Source organism: Ambystoma mexicanum, chromosome 6q (assembly GCF_040938575.1).
Source record: "Ambystoma mexicanum isolate Mex_15411 chromosome 6q, UKY_AmexF1_1, whole genome shotgun sequence".
In the NCBI taxonomy this organism is placed as follows: Eukaryota; Metazoa; Chordata; class Amphibia; order Caudata; family Ambystomatidae; genus Ambystoma; species Ambystoma mexicanum.
The window spans coordinates 32,770,048-32,789,403 of record NC_090937.1 but is presented as its reverse complement, the minus strand read 5'-3'; the positions used below and the strand labels follow the sequence as shown (position 1 = coordinate 32,789,403).

The window sequence follows — 19,356 nt, the reverse complement described above, 5'->3', positions numbered from 1 at the left end:
CCAACCCTCTCATTGTGTAATCATGCACACGAGAGCAATGTAATCACATTTCTGTGCCTTGAAGCTATAGAAATAAATATGACAAAGCAGGTATACATGCATATGCTTGCACCTTGCCTGTCCAGTAGGATGTGCGTTTCAAATTAGAAATGGAAATTATCGACTAAAAACGAGAGAAGCCGAGCGGAAGATGAGCGCAACAGAAGATATGTTAAGCCAGAGATCCTTCTGGCGGCTGCCATGTTGGCTCCGATGGGGGATTCATGAGAACAATGCATCAGCAGATCAGTTCCTTCAGTCCTCTGTCTATTTTCTCTTTATGAAGAATTACCTTTAGTGGCATAGTTATTTTGGGATTTGGCACGGGAAATGTATGTGTGCACCCCTTTTATCATACGACTATCATGGCTTAGAACCTATGTAAACAGTTGTACATGTGATTTTTAATGTGTGTTCTTTTTTTCACACAAAATCGCTTCAGTGAGCTAATGTTCACACTTAAACACCTTTTATTAATTCACCCGCATCCAGAATAGTAGATTACAACTATTAAGTTATTGAATGGCTGAGATGGGTAATGCAACTACGAGCAGAGGAGCCCAGGACAGGGTGCCGGGTCCACAATGAATCACAACAAAAGGAGCGGCTCCAGGCCCACGAGCCGCTCCTTTTGTTGGGATCATTGCATTTGCAACAACTGGCGCCACGCTGGCGCTACAACATCACTGGATGGGTCCAGGGCCAAGGGCACTGCCAGGTCAGCACGCCCACGTGATTCATTCATCAAAGAAAGGTAACACTTTCGTTTTACCTTTCTTTAATAAATGTATCCGCTGTGTGTCGTGAGGCATGAGCTGGCTGCTGAGCGGGCTGCAGCCTGCAGCCCGCAGGCAAGCCAGCCAGACCTGAGCACACCGGCCCACTTATAGCAGATGGCGACACTGGCCCCAGGGGGCCTTGGATTCTGCCTACAGGCCAGTACGGCCCTGACTCAAACTGAACATGCCTCCACCCAAGCAAACCCTCACAGGCACCCTGTCTTTTCTCTGGCTTGTGGTGGGAAAATTGTAATGCGTTCAGGCCCACAGCACCCAGGTATTATGAAGGGAGGTGCCACTTTGCACGCAGCCTGGATCATGATCCGTTTCACCTGCATTATACCAACTCCACCTATGGGAGAAGAGGATGTCCCATTTATTTTAATAACTAAAGACCACTGCCGCCCCTGACACTTCTAATCGTTTAAGTGGCTTTTCACCTCAATACAAGTGACTTGGCAACTACCCCCTGCCAACATCTTGCAAAGCGTCTTAGGCATGTTGGAATATAGACCGTAGTGTCTAAGCAGTATTGCCCACTTTACAAGCATGCGTACATTGTAATGTGTCAAGCCCTTAAACGTTGTACATTAGGGTATTAAATGGCGCTTGCCCGCTTTTAGGTTCCCGTAGTACTATGCATACTTGGTCATGTTTACAGTAATTTCCATGTTCTTTGTAATGCCATCTTAACACCCGTAAATTAATATGTGACGTGAAGTACCACATGGATATTTTTGTATTATAACGTTCACGTCACTAATGGCACTCGTTCCACCCTAAACTGCCTGTGCGATACTGGTTTCCTGCTTTGTGCGTAGATTTGAATCAGAAAGCGAACACAAAAATGAGTTATTTCGAATTGCATTTAAAACCGGATCCACCAGAAAGCAGAGACTCCACTCCAGAAGATTAGCATGGCCCTGACTGCGCAAGGATGACACGCAAATTTGTGAAACATTCCATATTTTTGGACACATGCACGGACAGAAATGCCCTTTGCTCTGCCTCTGACAGTATCATTGCTGTTTAAAGCCGGTCGCGAGGGCACGGCACCAGCGCTGATCACGTTGCAGACATCCCGCCAGAGAAGCAGCAGGCAGCCAGGCTGGGTAAGCGAAGCCTGGCTGCCTACTGCTGCTCCAGCGCATGTGCGACGTGGTTAGCAGTGCCAGTGGCCGTGTGCCCTCGCCTGCGGCATCGCCGCCGGGTCCCTGGCTGCGCTGCTGGCTTTCAATAACAGTGCAGTGCACCCACACACCTGACACCCGCCTCGACCCACCCACCAGTAGTACTAATCACCTTCAGTGGAGTGCTGGATGGACTGGACACAGAGTAGCAGGAGCAGCGAGCACGCGTTGACACATGCAACTACTAAATAAAAATGGAGGACCACAGAAGCGTCGCAGCACGCTGTGGCCACGCCCCCTTCTCCTCTGATTGGTCGACGGCCAGAGGTCGCAAGAGATTGACAGAGGTCGCTGGCCAATCGGCAGCGGTCGCTCTTGCGACCTCTGGCGACCCCCAAATGACATCCCTGCCTCCACTCCTCTCCTGCACTTATCAGATGTTACCCTATCTGACTTGCCCTGCACTGCACCTTTCCCTGGCTGCACTAATCACTGCTCTTACGCCTTATTTATTCACTTATTTATCCACTAACGTATTATTTATCCTATGCCTTGCACTTCTTTGCCCCCTCCCATTTTTCCTTTGCACTTTCCCCCTTTCCCTTTCCCATGCACTTGCGCATTCTCAATGTCACTGGGCCTAGTACGATCGTTTGTTTTTTTTTTCTCCCCTGCTCCCCCTCCCTTTGCCTAGTCCCGCTCTGAAACACCTGTGTATGGGCGCGATATAAATAAAATATCATATCATATCATATGAGAAAATCAATACTACCATCATGAAACAAGAAACACTGCTTACAAAACTATCTTCTGAAAACTCGGAATTACCTCTCAATTCAGCAGAACCACACCGTCAAGTATACAAATGGCCCTGCACATCAATGTGTGCCATTCCAAACAAAGCTTTCAAATCTTTACGTCAGTTCCTCAATCAATATGTAAAAGGTAAAGACAAAAGTAAAATGAAAGTGCTGCAAAATTTGGATATTTGTTTAGTGCAGGAAGAAACAGGACTAAAAGGACATTATTTAGCCTGCATTTCTGGGCCTATTTGCAAAAGTACCTTCCATGATATCAAAAGAATATCAGTACATCATTCCAAAGTAAGAAATTTAGTGTATAAAATATACAATGCAAAAGTCCAGCTTCAGGATTAGGCAATTTAACTAGCACTCTTCTGCATGGTACACCCAAATACTTACAAGAAGAAATGGACCGTATTCAGAAAAAGTATTTTGGAAGTGAGAGTCACGTAGAAAATGCAACAGTTTTAGAGCATAGTAGCGACAATTCTGCACATAGCAACCTTCTATTACACACATACAGACAAGAAATACTAACATTTAAAAGGTCATCAGCTGAAGTACCAAACCATGTGTGTGTATGTTGCTGCAGAACATTTTACAAAAGGAACACAAAAAATGTGGACATAGCATACAAAATAGAAAACAATGAAGACTCTAAATGTTTTTAATTAGCTTTGCATCTTTTAGCTGAAAGCAAATATGAAATAACTGAACGCCTAATATGTTGCAGTTACTATACTGCAAAATTAGACAACAACCACACTCCTTCACGTGCAATTACAAATAATTTGGAATTGTTTCCATTACCAAAAATCCTGCAACAGCTCAATTTGTATGAGAGCATAATAATTCAAACAGTTCACCCATTTCAAGCAATTATACGCCTACATCCAAAAACAGCAAATTTACCTTCCTCTGAATTGGTGAAAGGCATTCGTAGCAAAGTAGTTTACTTGCGATTAGATCTAACGGAAAATGTGCACACTCTAGGAGTGGAACGTTCAATAGAGCATTCTTTTATAGTCTTGGTAAATGGAGTACCAACAAAGGACAAATAAATTTGGCAACAATTAGTAGACTTACACAAAGTTACACAAGCATTGCAATATCTAAACGACAACAATGAGTACTACAAGGAAATAAATATTGATGAAAGCTTAAGGCAAACAACTGAAATAATTCAAGAGCCATCAGAAATTGGACAATTCGAACTTCTGGATCCAGCTACAGTATCCACTCTTTTGGACCATTACACAATTCATCCAATGCATTCCAATGAAAGTATAGATGATGCACTAGAAACTTACCAAATGCGACAAACCAAAGGGTCACCAATGAGTATTTGGGAAAAAAGTATAGAAGCACGTGCTTTTCCACTGCTATTTCCTACTGGCAAAGGTGGGAGATACGATGATAGACCCACTCAGATTGGGGCATCAGAATACCGCTCATTACGAATGTATTCGCAAGATCACAGATTTAGACAAAATGTGGAATACATATTCCACCTACTCTATGAAAGTGAATTAGCAACACTATGTTATGGAGTTGCACACATTCTTAAACCTGGAACGCACTTTCAAAATATGTCAGCTACGCAGTTAATACAAAAAGTACAAGAAAAAGATGAGGTTTTACAATCAAGTATAACAAATTTGTTTGCAAACATGCGTGGTACAAAGGAATACTGGTTTAGACGGCACGGAAACGTGTGTTGCATGATCAGAAACCTTGGACCACCAACTTGGTTTGTTACGCTAAGTTGTGCTGAATACGCATGGGAAGATTTACACGAGTTCCTACGCATAGCAAACAGCAACAAAAACAACATAGATATATTAACATCTGGAGAACTTTGCTCTCTAGATCCAGTTAATGTCTCAAGATATTTCCATCATCGCTTCATTGCAATGCTACACTTTATTTGCAATAGAACTGTTCCTCCCCTTGGAGAAGTGAAACACTTCTTTTGGAGAAAAGAATATCAAGCGAGAGGAGCACCACATATTCACATGCTGTTACCGATCAAAGGTGCACCGAAATTTGGGCACGACAGTGATAGCACTGTTTTGCAGTTTATCCAAAAATATGTCACATGTGAAATCCCTTCACAGCAGACACATAGTGAGCTGCATGGGCAGATTTTACAATTTCAAAGACACAAATGTGGCAAAAATTGTCGCTGTAAATACAAAAACAAAGATAAATACTACACCAAATGCCGCTTTGGTTTCCCTAGACCAGTTACAGAAACAGGTGAAGTAAACAACTTTATGTCTTCAGTTCGACATAGTGTTATAGGTAAATCACCTAAAAACATGTATTACATAAAAAGAAGGGAAGAATCAAAATATATCAATGATTACAATGCAATCATTGCCCTATTATGGAATGCAAACATAGATGTGCAGTACATTGCAGACAATTCAACTGCTGTTGCACGATATGTTACAGCCTACTTAACAAAAGCAGAAAAAACAGAGCTTCAAGACCTCTGGGATGACCTAGCATCAGACAAAACATTATCACAGAAATTGTACAGCCTAGGCATAAAAATGCTCTCTCATAGAGAATGTGGTGCCTATGAAGCAGCAGATAATTTAACCGGCACTGCTTTGTACGGAAAATCAGACAACATAGTATGGCTCAGTCTTGGTCCTGCAAAATCTAGAAAATGAGTGCTAAAATCATATGAGGACATAGAAACAATTGCCAGAAATGATCCCAACAGCCAAGACATTGTAAAAAACAATTTACTGGACACATACTATCCGAACAGGCGTACCACTCTGGAAAGCATGTGTCTATATCACATAGCTCAAAACTTTGCATACAAAAATAATGTAAAACCGGATGAAAGCAAACATAGATATAGAGTGGCCAATTGTGAAGGGAGCTTAGTGAAACTTAACAAACTAAGCTTAATTAATCATGTGAAATCACATGTCTCTGTTACAACTTTTCAAACCATACAGAGAAAAGAGGAAGACATACTACATAATTATGAGTGCTATGAAGATGCTTTCAAAGCAAATGAAAGCACTATCACCGATGTTAACTTTACGCAGTACAAAACAATGTTACACAATGAGCAGCAACAGGAAGAAGAAATTCAGGCCCAACTAGATAAAGACTCTTCCGACAGTAGTCAACCTTCTGTAACAGGAAGTCAAGAACCATTAGGACAACCACTAATAGCAAATGAGGCTGAAGTTGCTATGGCAGAAGTAGAAAATACCATGTATCAGTATCAAGAAGATACAGAGGACTTAACTGTACAAGAAGCAAAACTTAACAACGATCAGCGCACCATTTTTAAAGAGGTAACAAAACAAATTATGCATGGTGTACAACACAAAAATAAAGAATGTACCTGCCAAAATTGCAAACCTATACTGCTGTGCGTCAGTGGTGAAGCTGGATCAGGAAAACATTCTTAATCAAAATTATCAGCAAGTTCCTTCAACAATTGACAAACAACAAACTGTCAGCTGTTGTAACAGCCCCCACAGGTTTAGCTGCCTACAACATAGGCGGTGTGACTTTACACCGATTACTACTGCTTCCAGTAGAGCATCAAAATAAATTAGACTACTATAAACTTTCTGCAGAAGCTGCAATGGAATTACGTAGAGTATTGAAACAAATGACAATGCTACTAATAGATGAAGTGAGCATGGTCTCCAATCTAATGTTGGCTCCGATTCATCTCAGATTGCAAGAAGTACTTAAAAGTAATAACGAAGAACTCTTTGCAGGGAAACACATTATCGTTTTCGGAGATCTTCTACAATTGACAACATTTGGCAACATTTCCAATACAGAGAATTAACTGAGAACATGAGGCAATCTGCAGATCTCACTTATGCCAACATCTTAAAAAGTATTAGAGTTGGTGTATTATCGCAAGAAGCACAAGCTGTATTGAAAAAGCGGCATATACATGCACTTTATGGTGATAATGCATGTTCAACTGATGTTATGGAACAAATAGCGCACAAAAATGTCAATTGTATGGCCTTAATGCCAACTCTTGCAAGCTGTTTCAAATTCAATGAAACAATGTTAAAGAAAGAAATGCAAGTAATAATAGAAATTAGCGCCACAGACAAACTAGACGTACATGGTTTGACAGTACCCATGTGCGAGCAAGCCACAACAAGACTAAATAGTTTAGAAAATTCAATCCCCAACACATCTGGGTTGGAAAAAGTATTGAAATTATCATTAAATTGTAGAGTAATGCTGAAACGTAACCTTGACGTAGAGCAAGGGCTAGTTAATGGAGCACTGGCACAGTTGTTGGCTTTCAAACATATCCACGTGATAGCAGCATTCAGTTTGTAAATATTCGCTTTGATAAAGTTTCAGAAGTGAAAAGGATAGGGCGCTCAATGGCTCGATTTATTCTCTTCAAAGACATGTATGTACGTAGAGAGCAATTTTCTCTTACTCTTGCATATGCAGTTACCATTCATAAATCCCAAGGTGTAACCCTAGAGAAAGCATTGATAGATAGAAGAAAGACAGTGTTTAAGGAAGGCATGAGCTACGTAGCATTATCACGCTTAGTACACTTGACGGTCTATTGCTAATAAACTTTGATTCAAGTAAAGTCAAAGCTGATATTCCTTGCATTCTAGAACACAATAGATTGCGTTCACTGTACACCCCTCATCTGAAACAATACCATGTTCCAGATAAAGTGAAACGTGGTAAAAGAAAAGGAAATGAAACAGAAATGCAACAGAATGCAACAGAATGCAACAGTAAATTCTGCAAAAAAAAGAAAAAAAGCAAAAGTTTCATCAATTGCCGCAAACATAGACGAACCTATTAGGGAATGTAAACCAGACATGTCGGCAAATGAAAGTGGGGTAAGTTGCTATGCAAATGTAGCAATGAATATTCTATTTCAATTGCCACCAATTGTTAACAATATTTACCTGCACAGTACAGACCAATTGTGTTTGCAAATGTTAGTGCTGCATAGAAATGCAGCAAGCAATCCTGACAACACATGCAGTGTTCATGGAGTAAGGCAACAATTGGACGACTGTGCTAGAATGGTGAGATTCACTATGAACTCACAAGAAGAGCCACAAGAATTTCTAATGTACATACTATTAGTATTGGAAAACAAAAGCATACCTGTAAATGAAATCTTCCAAATTTCGTACATGTGGAAACATACATGCACTCTCTGTAACAAAGTGACACAGGAAGAAATCCCAAATGAGCGATGTGTGTATATTTCCATACCAAATTGTGAGAGCATTCAATTTCAGCAACTTGTGCAAAATGCAAACCATGGCCGATTATGTAGTATTTGCAATTCAGACAATCGCTCTACCTTACTGATACAATCACATAGTGCCTACATAATACTTATGCTTCTATGTTATAATGCAGATGGCACCAAAAACCGCTGCAAACTAACTGGATTTACACACGGTCAAGTGTCACTTGGAAAGAAAACCTTTAGAACAGTAGGAATAATCTACCATGCAGGAGCTACAACCAATGCAGGTCACTACAATGCATGCATTAAAAAGAATTGTGAATGGTTTGAATGTAATGATAGCACCATTACTCTAAAGCAGAGGTTGCCAGCTAACCTAACAAATGTATCTAACGACCAAACAGGATGGAAGAATGACACAAATAAATGATTATCAGAGATCGTTGGAAACAAATGCACAGGCAGAATACGCCTATAGATATCTAACTGTTGTTAAAAATCGGCAGGAAGGCAACAAAGAAAACATGAATGGGAAAGATAGAGAAAACAGGATATGTCGACGACACAAATTAATTAATATCACAAATCTTTAGGAACAAATGCACAGTTAGAGTATGCCTACAGGTATCTAACTACCCAACAGGATGGAAGAATGTCACAAATAAATGATTATCACAGATCGTTGGAAACAAATGCACAGGTAGAATATGTCTATAGGTATCTAAGTGTTGTTAGAAATCGGCAGGAAGGCAACAAAGAAAACATTAATGGGAAAGATGAAGGAAACAGGATGTAACAATGACACAAATGAATGAGTATCAAAATGCACAGATGCACAGTTAGAATACGCCTAGAGGTATCTAACTGTTGTTAAAAATGGGCAGGAATGCAACAAACATAACATTGATCAGTTGAAATGAAGGGTTTTTTAATCCGACAAGGATTTTTTTCCCCAGACCCAAGGATTAGAAAAGCAAACACAGAAACTGAGCGCAATGTACAGTACACTGGTTTGTAAACTAAATATGAGGGTCTAAAAAAAAAAGTTAACTGTCTATTATGCAATGTGATAAATGTGGAAAAACTGCAAACATTAACACACCTTTCTTTTTCATCACAGAAATGGAAAAAGTGATGCTTCGCCAAGTACGATACCCAATCTAAAAAAAATGTATGGATTGTGAACAAAGTAAGGAGTAAGTATATTGGTAGGCATTTTCTACACATGGGAATCTACTCGTCTAATCTATGGTAATAATATGCTGCAGTGCCTGTAGGCTGGCCTTTCATCTGCGGTGAGTAACCCACCACCTACCCCTTACAACCAAGTTCCTATCCACAACCATCGCTGCCTATGTAAAACATGGTAAATTAGCTGCTTATAAATTTACTTTTCGGACCATCGTCTGCAGCCATGAAGTGAAGAAACTAGGGCATCAACACAACGACCACAATCCACCACACCCATATTAACTTGTAACTCCACTGCTTATGACTTCAGTCTTGTGTGCATGGGCTTTAGCCATGCACCCAAGACGGTAGGGTCTCCCCACAACCACCTCGGTGATGTGTGGTAGTGGGGGTTATTCTATAGGTGTTTTATCCTTCAGTACCTCTGCCCAGAGGCTTCCCTCCTAGGTGTATGTTTGTCGATCTTACATGGGATGGGTGTGCAGTGTCTTCCAAGTCTAGTACTTACCACATTGTTTTTGGTTGCATAGCCTTCGGCCATGCACCCAAGAGTGCAGAATCTCCCCACAACCACCTCTTTGTTCTTGCGTGCATGGTCTTCGGCCATGCACCCAACATTCACGCACTCCCCACAACTTGCCAATGAAAATGCAACACAAGGGGTGTAAGCATGGGTGCCACATGCGGCGGTGGTTTTGGCCAGGGCCTACAGTCTTGCAAGTAAGGCCTTCGGCCGACGGCCATGCATCCAAGACTCTAGACCCTGGCCACAACCACCGTAGCATGTGCCAACCATTGCAGCATACTAATGAATATAATAATAGCCATTGGAAACAGTAATGTATGTGTCTTTACAAATCTAACAACTCCCCTGTGCACTGCACCGGCTGAAATACTGGCCTTATCGGACCCCTCATTTTCTGTGTGTACAAGGAGGCCACAGAACATACGTCATAAAGTAGGTTTAAGTGTATTATTGGGTGCATGGCCTTAGGCCCTGCACCCAAGAGTGCAGGATATCCCCACAACCACCTCTGTGTTGTTGGGTGCATGGCTTTTGGCCATGCACCCAACACTGCACGCACTCCCCACAACTTGCCAATGCAAATGCAACACAAGGGGTGTATGCATGGGTGCCACATGCGGCGGTGGTTGTGGCCCGGGCCTAGAGTCTTGGAAGTAAGGCCTTCGGCCTTCGGCCGACGGCCATGCATCCAAGACTCTAGGCCCTGGCCACAACCACCGTAGCATGTGCCAACCATGGCAGCGTACTAATGAATGTAATAATAGCCATTGGAAACAGTAATGTATTCACAACATGTAGGCAATTTCAATGTTCCCTAACACCACACATTTCCTTACAAATGTAACAAATCCCCCATGCAGTGCACCAGCTCAATACTGGCCTTATTGGACCCCTCCTTTTCTGTGCGTACAAGGAAGCCATAGATCATACGTCATTAAGTAGGTATAAGTGCACTGTGCGTACAAGATGTCCATACACATTACATCATGACGACCGACCCCCAGAACAAGTGCATTAATCACCCATATGTTAAGACTGTAGCCCCTGCCCACTACCACCGTAGCATGTGCCACCCATGTGGCGTACAAATGAATATAATAATAGCCATTGGGAAAAATAATGCGGTCACGGCATGTTGTAAATTTCAATGTTGCCTACCTATACCCGTGTGCTTTGAAGAGTTACAAATTTCCTGTCCACAACATGGACTGAAGTGTTACAAATTTCCTGCCCACTACATGGACTGAAGTGCTATCGTTATTACCCCCCACATTTACTGTACGTACAAGGTGTCCATCGAAATTACATCATGATGGCCAAAGAACAAATGCATAGATCACCCATTTCTTACTGTGTGAACCTTTCCCAATCCTCTGTGACACAGCAAAATAGGGTAACGAAAAAAGCATGTGTACGCTGGTTGTTGCTCCGCTTTCCGCGGATCCAAGATTTCGGGCGCATCCAAACCATCTGACACAGAACACGTCTTGCAGCAGCCAATGGGCAGAGACATCGCATGTACGCCATCATGACGGCAGCCCCTTAGCCAATCGGTTTCTTGTTCATCGACCAAACAAGGAAGTGTGACCGCGGAGCGAACATAGATATCACTAATTATTTCAGACCTACTTTTTCATAATTATAAATAAATGTACTGCATGTATGGTGACAAAATTTACAAAAGCATGCTTTCTGGATCAAGCCCCTGTACCTGGCACAGATTTAGTCAAAATCCGTCCAGCGGTTTCACCTGTAGCCGTGTGCAAAGTTTTTCCCCTATTCAGTCTATGGGGAAAAAAAGATGTTTTGGGACCCCCCCTATAACTCTGCTCCCCCTGGACGAATTCTCACCAAACTTTACAAAAAAATGCGTCCAGGGGGAGCGGAGTTATAAGCCGCCCAAAAAGTGCTCTTCCTATGGAACCAGCAACTTAACCATAACTACATGGCCACTACTGTGGCCATGTAATATATATATATATATATATTACGTAGTTGTAGCACAAGATATTGTGCAGGCAAAATATTCCAGGAAGGGTGGACATATAGAGGTTGAATAGGAGAGCAGATAGACATGTGCCTTGCTGTACTCAAGTATTAACTGAGCGAGCAGCTGAGCAAAAGAGGAGAGGAGGGTTATTTGTTTCCTGTTGTTGAGGAAGGAGGCGATCCATTTGAGAGCAGTTCCACGGATTCCAAGGGAGTGGAGACGGTCAAGGAGGATTGAGTGGTTAATCGTGTCGAAGGCTGAAGGCAGGTCGAGGAGAATTAGTGCAGCACATCCTACAGTGTCTGCAGTGATCTTAAGATTGTCCCAGATTGAGGCCAGAGTGGTTTCGGTTCCATGTCGCAGTCTGGAGCCTGATTGGGCGGGGTCGGAGAGGTTGTTGGATTCGACTAAGGCGTTAAGTTGGAAGTATGCTGTTTGTCGTTGAGTTTTGCAAGGAATCTGGTGTTCGAGATGGGTCTGTAGTTTTTGGGATCAAGGGATGTTTTTTTAAGAAGAGACTTGACATGTGCAATTTTGAAGGCATCGGGAAAGATTCCAGAGCTGAGGGAGTCATTTAGAATGGTTCTTGCATGCTCTCCTGCGCAGGTGGATGAGAATATTTCATCGAGGACTGAGGCGTGAAGGGGTTTATGGGTGAACCAGATGGTTTGCTAGCAGATAGAGGGTCAAGGAATTGTTCTCTGGAGATCAGTTTGAAGGAGTCAAAGGTGGGTATGGTGGGGGTTGTGGCGGCGGGCGGGGGTGGTTTTTGGAATGGTCAGTGTTTGGGGCGGGGAGAGGAGAGACAGTTTGTTGTTAAGGGAAGTCATCCTGTCGAGAGCAGTAGTGTAGAAGTGGAGGGAGAGGGAGTTGCAGAGCGATTGTCATGGGGCCGTTTGGGAAGCGGTGCAAGTGGGTTTGACGAATTCAGATATGATTCTGTGGAGTTCTTTTCTGCGGTTTCCACAGTTGAGAATCCGACTGTTGTAGTAGGCTTTTTTGGCTTTCCAGATTTCTGCTTTGTAGTTGCGATGGTGCAAGGCGAAAGTGGATCTGCTGAGACTGTTTTTTTCTGCTCGCCATTTGCGTTCCAGAGATTTATTTCGATTTTTGGCATTCCTCAGTTCGGGAGTAAACCATTTGGGAACTGGTCTGAGGCATGAGGAAGAGGGGCATGAGGGGGTGAGAGGAGTTAGTGAATCATTGAGCCATGAGTCGAAGGAGTCGATGGTTAAGGATCTGTCAGGGGGGTCTTGGAGGGGGTCTAAGAAAAAGGGCTTCGGCTAGGTCGGGGACAATCTTTAGTTTGTTGCAGCATTTGCAGTGAAGGGGGAGGCATTTTGGGGGGTAGGGCAGGGGCAGGGGAAAGGATGGAGAAAGGGACGACAAAGTGGTCAGACCAGATGAGTGGTAAGGGGGGGCTAGATGTATCAGGTCATGGGAGCTGAAGATAGCATCTAGGGTGTGCCCTTTAGAATGGGTTGGACCGTTTATATTAACTGAGAGGTTGACCGCATCAAGAGTGTCAACCAGTGAGTGGGTCATGGGGTTGGTGGGAATGTCCAATCAGATACTGAAGTCTCCTAGGAGAGTCAAGGAGGGGTGATTTACTTGAATGGTGGCTACAGAGTCACAGAGGTTGGTTGTGAAATGTCTGTCATAACCAGGGGGTCTGTAAATGATTAGGAAGCTGTGCGAGAAAGTCGGAGGTAGTGAGAGTTTCACAAGAAGGGATTTGCATGATGGAATGCATGTCTGAGAATCAACGAGTGAGATGAAGAAGTGAGATTTGAAGAGGACTGCCATGCCACCTCCTCTTGAGGGTCTGTTGAGCGGGATGAGGCAGTATCCGGGGGGGAATGCCTCATGTGCAACAGGTGCAAAATCGTTGGAGAACCAGGTTTCATTGATAAAGACTAGGTCAGGTTTGTCAGAGGAGAGGAGATCGAAGATGTTGTGTCTGTTTTTCGCTGCAGATCGGGCATTAAAAAGGATGCACTTGACTTCGGAGTGGGGTGTGGTCGAGGAGGTTGTTGGGGTGTGAGTAGGAGGTGCGATCAGGATAGTGGGCGGACGGGAGGATTAGGTGCTCAAGGTCAATGATGCAGGGAGAGGAGGGGTAGTGGGGAGGTAGGGTGTAAGCGGGCTTTGGGTGACGAAGGGTGGAGGCAAGTCGGTGGAGGCAGGGAAGAGTAGGCGGCCGGGGGAGGATATATGAGGAGTGTGGGTACAGATGAGGAGGGGCGGGCGAGTGGACAGATGGTCAGTGGGTGGGGGGATTTTTGGGGAAGAGTCTTGATTGAGTATCGAAGGATTGGGGGAGTCCGGTGTGCAGGGAGAGAAGTCGAGAGAGAGGGGGTGGAAGCAGGGCGAGGGCAGGGGGGAGTGTAATGGGGATGGGAGGGAGAATTTGGGAGGCTGGGTAGAGGTAGGAGTGGTGAGGAGTAGACAGTCATGGGGGGGACCAGGCTTGTTTTCACCTTTTCAAGGGTTTCTGTGCGGTGGGGGTGTGAGAGAGGATGGGGGAGTAGGAGGGTGAAGGAGATGCAGCCACTGTCTTTGCAAGGGCGAGAGGTGCTGCTTTTAGAGAGGGGAAGGGATATGGTGGGGGGGGTTGTTGGCAGGTGTCGAGGGGAGGTTAATGGCGGAGCGGGGGAGGGAGGATGGGTTTTGGGCAGGAGGGTGGGTAGTTCTGTGATGGGTTATTGAAAAGAGACTCATCTATCGAAACACCTGATAGCTGGAACATAACTGTTAGCCTCCTGCTGAGAAAGCTCGAGCATGTGCTGTGCTCCAAGCTCACACCTTGTCCCGTGCTGAAAATGTGGGGAAGGGAGATCCCTGGCATCACATCCTGACTTATTATTTGTGAACACTTCTTTCTTTATTGAACCCCTATCCAACACTCTTTTTGTAATCAGTTGGAAGGAATTGGCAATAGGTTTTTCCTAGTATAGGCCCTTTTATTTTGACACAACGCCACAAGGACTGCCTTATTTTCATTTGATGGTCGACGCTTGCTCCCATCTTAGATTCATGTTTAGATTAAGCATTATTCCACCCTGCCACACTTTCTGCAACACCCCATATACGCCACGGTTTTAATGGATTATGTGAAAAACATTGCAATGTATTTACGTTATACCACCAGACCGGTCTAAGACTCTAAAGCTAGATGCAGACAACACTGTATATTCTTTATCAGTCAAATATCGAATTGGAGATCGATGTAGACTGTTTTGAAAATATACTTCAACAATCACAAGCAAAACGATCAAATGGTGGTGAAGTTTGTTGATAATAAGACATTCCACAATGTGTATAGATCTTGCAGATGTTTTAGTGTGTCAGAAATGCAAATGTGTGTGTTCTATCGAGTGTTACATATATGAAAAAAATGACTTTTTTAAATCAACAAATATTGAGTGTTATTATATGTTTATTTATTTATTTATTTATTTGGGATTTGTAAGGCGCCCAGCGGCCCGGGGGCATCGTGGCGCTGATAAATAAATAAATAAATAAATATGACAATGTAATCAGCAACTTATTAATTGTAAAAATATTTATTTATAAAGAAGTAATATTTAATTTCTATTTTTTATTTGATGTAACATTAATTTAATACAAAAGAAAGACAAACTTTACGTTACAGTCCATTGCGATACACGTCATGTTTTCATCTAAGCCAATTAATTATTTAACGTCAATGCATCCATAAAGTTTATTACGGCACAGGTCAACTGAGTATTGGTGCCTGCAATCAAATAGCTCCACCACTCTTCCATATTATCATGCAGTGGAGCAAAATGAGAAAGATGCAAAGATCGCTGAGAATAGATCGTTTCACATTCAATCATTAGATGTTTCACTGATTCTACTGATCAGTTACAGAAATGACATTGAGTATCAGAAATAAGCGGGTCCAGCTTCAACATATGTATCTCTTTTGTCTTGTAGAGATTAAGACGTAGTCTCAAAAACTTGTCACAATGGTAACGTAAAGGAAATTTATCTAAGTATTTTGGAATTGCATCAAGTTTGTTCATGGCAGTCCCGAAGTCAAGTTTTGAGACTAGTTTTTTTCGATTCTTGTCGTTTTGAATCCAATTACGTAGACACTGTTTTTTTTTTGTTGCCATTTGTGTTCTTGACAAGACCTAGTCTAGAGAGACATCAGCTTCTTCCATTAGGTGAAGCAGTTTTGCAACCCAGTTATTCAGCAGTTCGGCGATGGATGCTTACAATGTAATTTTAATATTTCATAGGCTCTCGCGCCTGGTGTAAGTCGAATTTTCCGGAGAGCAGTCATTGATTTCCACAAAACAGTGCCATAGAGGGATTCGATACACAACTCGTAACGGATTGCTGTTATTGAGATATTTTCTGGTAATCTCAATACCTTACGCCAAAATGTCCCATCTAATTTAGGCCAAATGTCCTGCGAGATGTTCCAACATGACTCACTCCCAAATGAAATCGCAGGTACGACTTTTTGAAGATAGAATAATAGAACTGGCTTAATGGTAAATTTGCCATAGGCAGAAGCATGCAGTTTGGCTCATTGTATGGCAAACATATGCATGTGGCCGAATAGGTCGTGCGTCCACTCCCACTTGCGTACTAAGATGTTGAACAATACGCCTAAATAACGTATGCTACTTGTCAATTCAAGTGGTTCGTTGTTTACTCGCCAGACAAATTTGTTATTTCACTTAGTGCTTTTTTGGTCCCACAGAGATAATCCTTGACTTCTTGATATTGATTTGTAAGTTGTTTGTCTTGCAATAGACTTGTAGGGCAGAAAGCAGTGCCTGAAGCCCAATTTGGGTGGTGTCTAGAAGCACAATGTCGTCTGCTTAGATGGCCCAGCTTATTTGCTGACCATTTATTGTAGGAGGGATGGACATTAGCCCATTTAGAGCGGCAGGCAAATCTGAGATGCACAATTTAAACAATAATGCTGCGAGAGGGCATCCCTGCTTTACTCCTCTCTTGGTCTGAATTTCTTCAGACAAGTCGCCCTGAGCATTCAGCCGCACTCAAATTGAGGTATTTGTGTGTAGGGCTATTAGTGGTGTCAACAAATCACTGGGACAGCTCCAGGCTTGCAGTTTGGCCCACAGTTGATTCCGATTTATGCTTTCAAAGGCCTGACTGAAGTCTATGAAGGTGATAAAAAGCTTTCTTCCCTGCTTCAAGACTTCAAGCTTTATTATGTTGAAGAGGAGCAAGTTTAGCTCTGCTCCGACGCCTTTAGTAAACCCAGTTTGACGTACATCCACCACTGCAGCCTCTTCAGCCCAACACGCAAGACGTCTCTGAAGGAACGAAGCAAAGACTTTACCAATGGTTTCAAGAAGTGCAATTGGGCGGTAGTTGGAGGATTGTCCCGATTGCCTTTCTTGAATATTGGCACCACAATTGCCCGCGTCCAAGATTTGGGCAGGGCCTTTTCCGTGGCAATTCTTTGGAAGAGGGCCGCCATAAATGTTGTCCACAAGGCAGTGTTGGATTTGAGCATCACATTTGAAATGCCATCTGGGCCAGCTGGCCTTCACATCTTTAGTTTGTGTATAGCCCATTCAATGTCCTCTTGTGATTCGGCAACATTCCACCTTACTGATGTTACAGGTATATGAGGTATGTTGGAGCATCTTTGGTCGTCAAATACCATCGTGAAGTGATCAACCCATTTTGTGCCATTCACCCCATTTGACATTGCATAAGCATGCTTCAAGGAGCCTGTATTTGTGATTTCCCAAATTTGTCTGCTGTCTTTTTGTATGATTAGTTGGAGCATTTTTTCCGCCTGTTCTTGATCTCTAATTTTGTTGAATGACTTTAGCCAATTTCGATATTGAAGACGGCGTTTTTTCATCAGAGCAATACAGTCCCCAGTTTAAGATCGTTTTAAGAGTCTTAAGTCGGTCTGAAGGGCTTTCTTTGCGCCAGACTGAAAGGATATTTCTTTGCAATAGTGTCGCCATTATAGATGTTTTTTCCCACTGTGTATTCCTGCAACAGCGGGATATAGTTGACATTTGCAGCAACAGCATTGGCGCTCAGGAATTTAGATGTAATTTTGCTCAACTGGGTTGCACTTATTCGTATTCTATTCACTCTGTTATTTACAGTCAGATTATCAATGTGTTTCATTTGGTGGAATTTAACGGAGCTCAGCCAAGTCTGAGCCAATGCGTCATGGTCGCTCTTAGCCATCTTTATTACAGAGAGATTTGTGATATTTAATACAGAAAGGAAAAATGTTATAAGTGCATAAACAGTTCAAGTACAAAAAATAAAAATAAACATACATGCACATGCAGACAATGGATTGTTCACATTAATCAGACAACCAACTCGGATGTGTATGTTTACTGCAAGGCCTAGGCGCCTCAGAGGTATAGATAGCAGGATCATAGTAGTACCTTGAGGGTGTGGGTAAAGGCTCTGTAAAGCCCCAGATATTCCACCTCACTTCGGGACTGGCTGACCAGGGTCTGTTTATAGGGGCGGTTGGCCTGGCTGTATCTATAGGACTGTGTGGTTGTTGTAGGGTAGCGGGAGCACCAGTTTTTTAAAATCAGCAACCGCCTGCAGTAACTCATCTAGCCGCTGGGAGAATGTTTTAGGGAAGTTGGCTGTTGACTTGTAATACCTCATACTAGGTCAGGCAGGTTTGAGCCCTTTAGAACCCTGCCTCTGTAGATAAATTCCCCCATATCAGTCCATGCCGCCACATCCTTTTCAAGCTCCATTTTATGTAGCAGTAGTTCCACATTAGGTTCATAGCGCTGGCTAAGTGTATTCACCACTTTCGCCACAACCGGGTCTACTGCAAGTGGAACCTTCATACATTTAGATTCATCAGGCGGCATGCATATTGTTAGTTGTTAGTTTGTTCTTCTGTACATTCCTGTGTTTAGGGTGACTTAAGTTGTTATGCTAAATATCGGCGTATAAGGCCGCTTTATCATGCACCGCTACATCAGACCTGTTTAAAAACATCCTTCATTTCCACCGTATGGTGGCAACCTTCCTTATATCCCAATCCAACGGATAAGTGGGGGATGCCAGACTTTCTAACTGGCATTTGTCCACCAAATACATTTTGTAAGCACACTCCATCGCTGTCCCCTGAGCAATCTGGTGATTATGCCTATGAGAGATCCTATGAATCTACCGGCCTGAGAGACCACTTTTCTTTCAGCTCGTATGGATATCCGCTTAATGACCAGTTTCTTGATGACGTCATTCTTCTTTTTCAACACACTTACTTGGCGGTGTGTTCGGGGGACGTGTCCCTTTAAAGTGCTCTGGGCAATCTCCTAAAAAGCATCCAGATCGTCAGACGCCATAGCTAGAATGGCCTTGCGTTGTTGGGGTATGGCGTAAACAAGCACTTTGGGCAGCATAATCTTTCTTCGCAAGTGTGCCAACATGCTGTAAACTCCAACAGCTATTGACACGGTATTGCAGTTAATGGTGTATTTTAGATGTCTTTTTAGAGGTGCAAACAGCAGGTAGCCCTGATGGGAATATGTTGGTGCACAACCTATGATCCTGTAGAGTGGCTCACTGGTTGCACCTTCAAAAGCCTCCATGAAGAAATGCATTTTGAATGGATATATCTGTTGTACTATCATGGCT

General features: G+C 42.9%; 1 pseudogene; it reads left to right on the top strand.

Moving 5' to 3' along the window:
- The first annotated feature begins 1,723 nt into the window (after window positions 1-1,723).
- On the top strand, window positions 1,724-1,790 carry LOC138517116 (U6 spliceosomal RNA; annotated as a pseudogene).
- The last annotated feature ends 17,566 nt before the right edge of the window (window positions 1,791-19,356 follow it).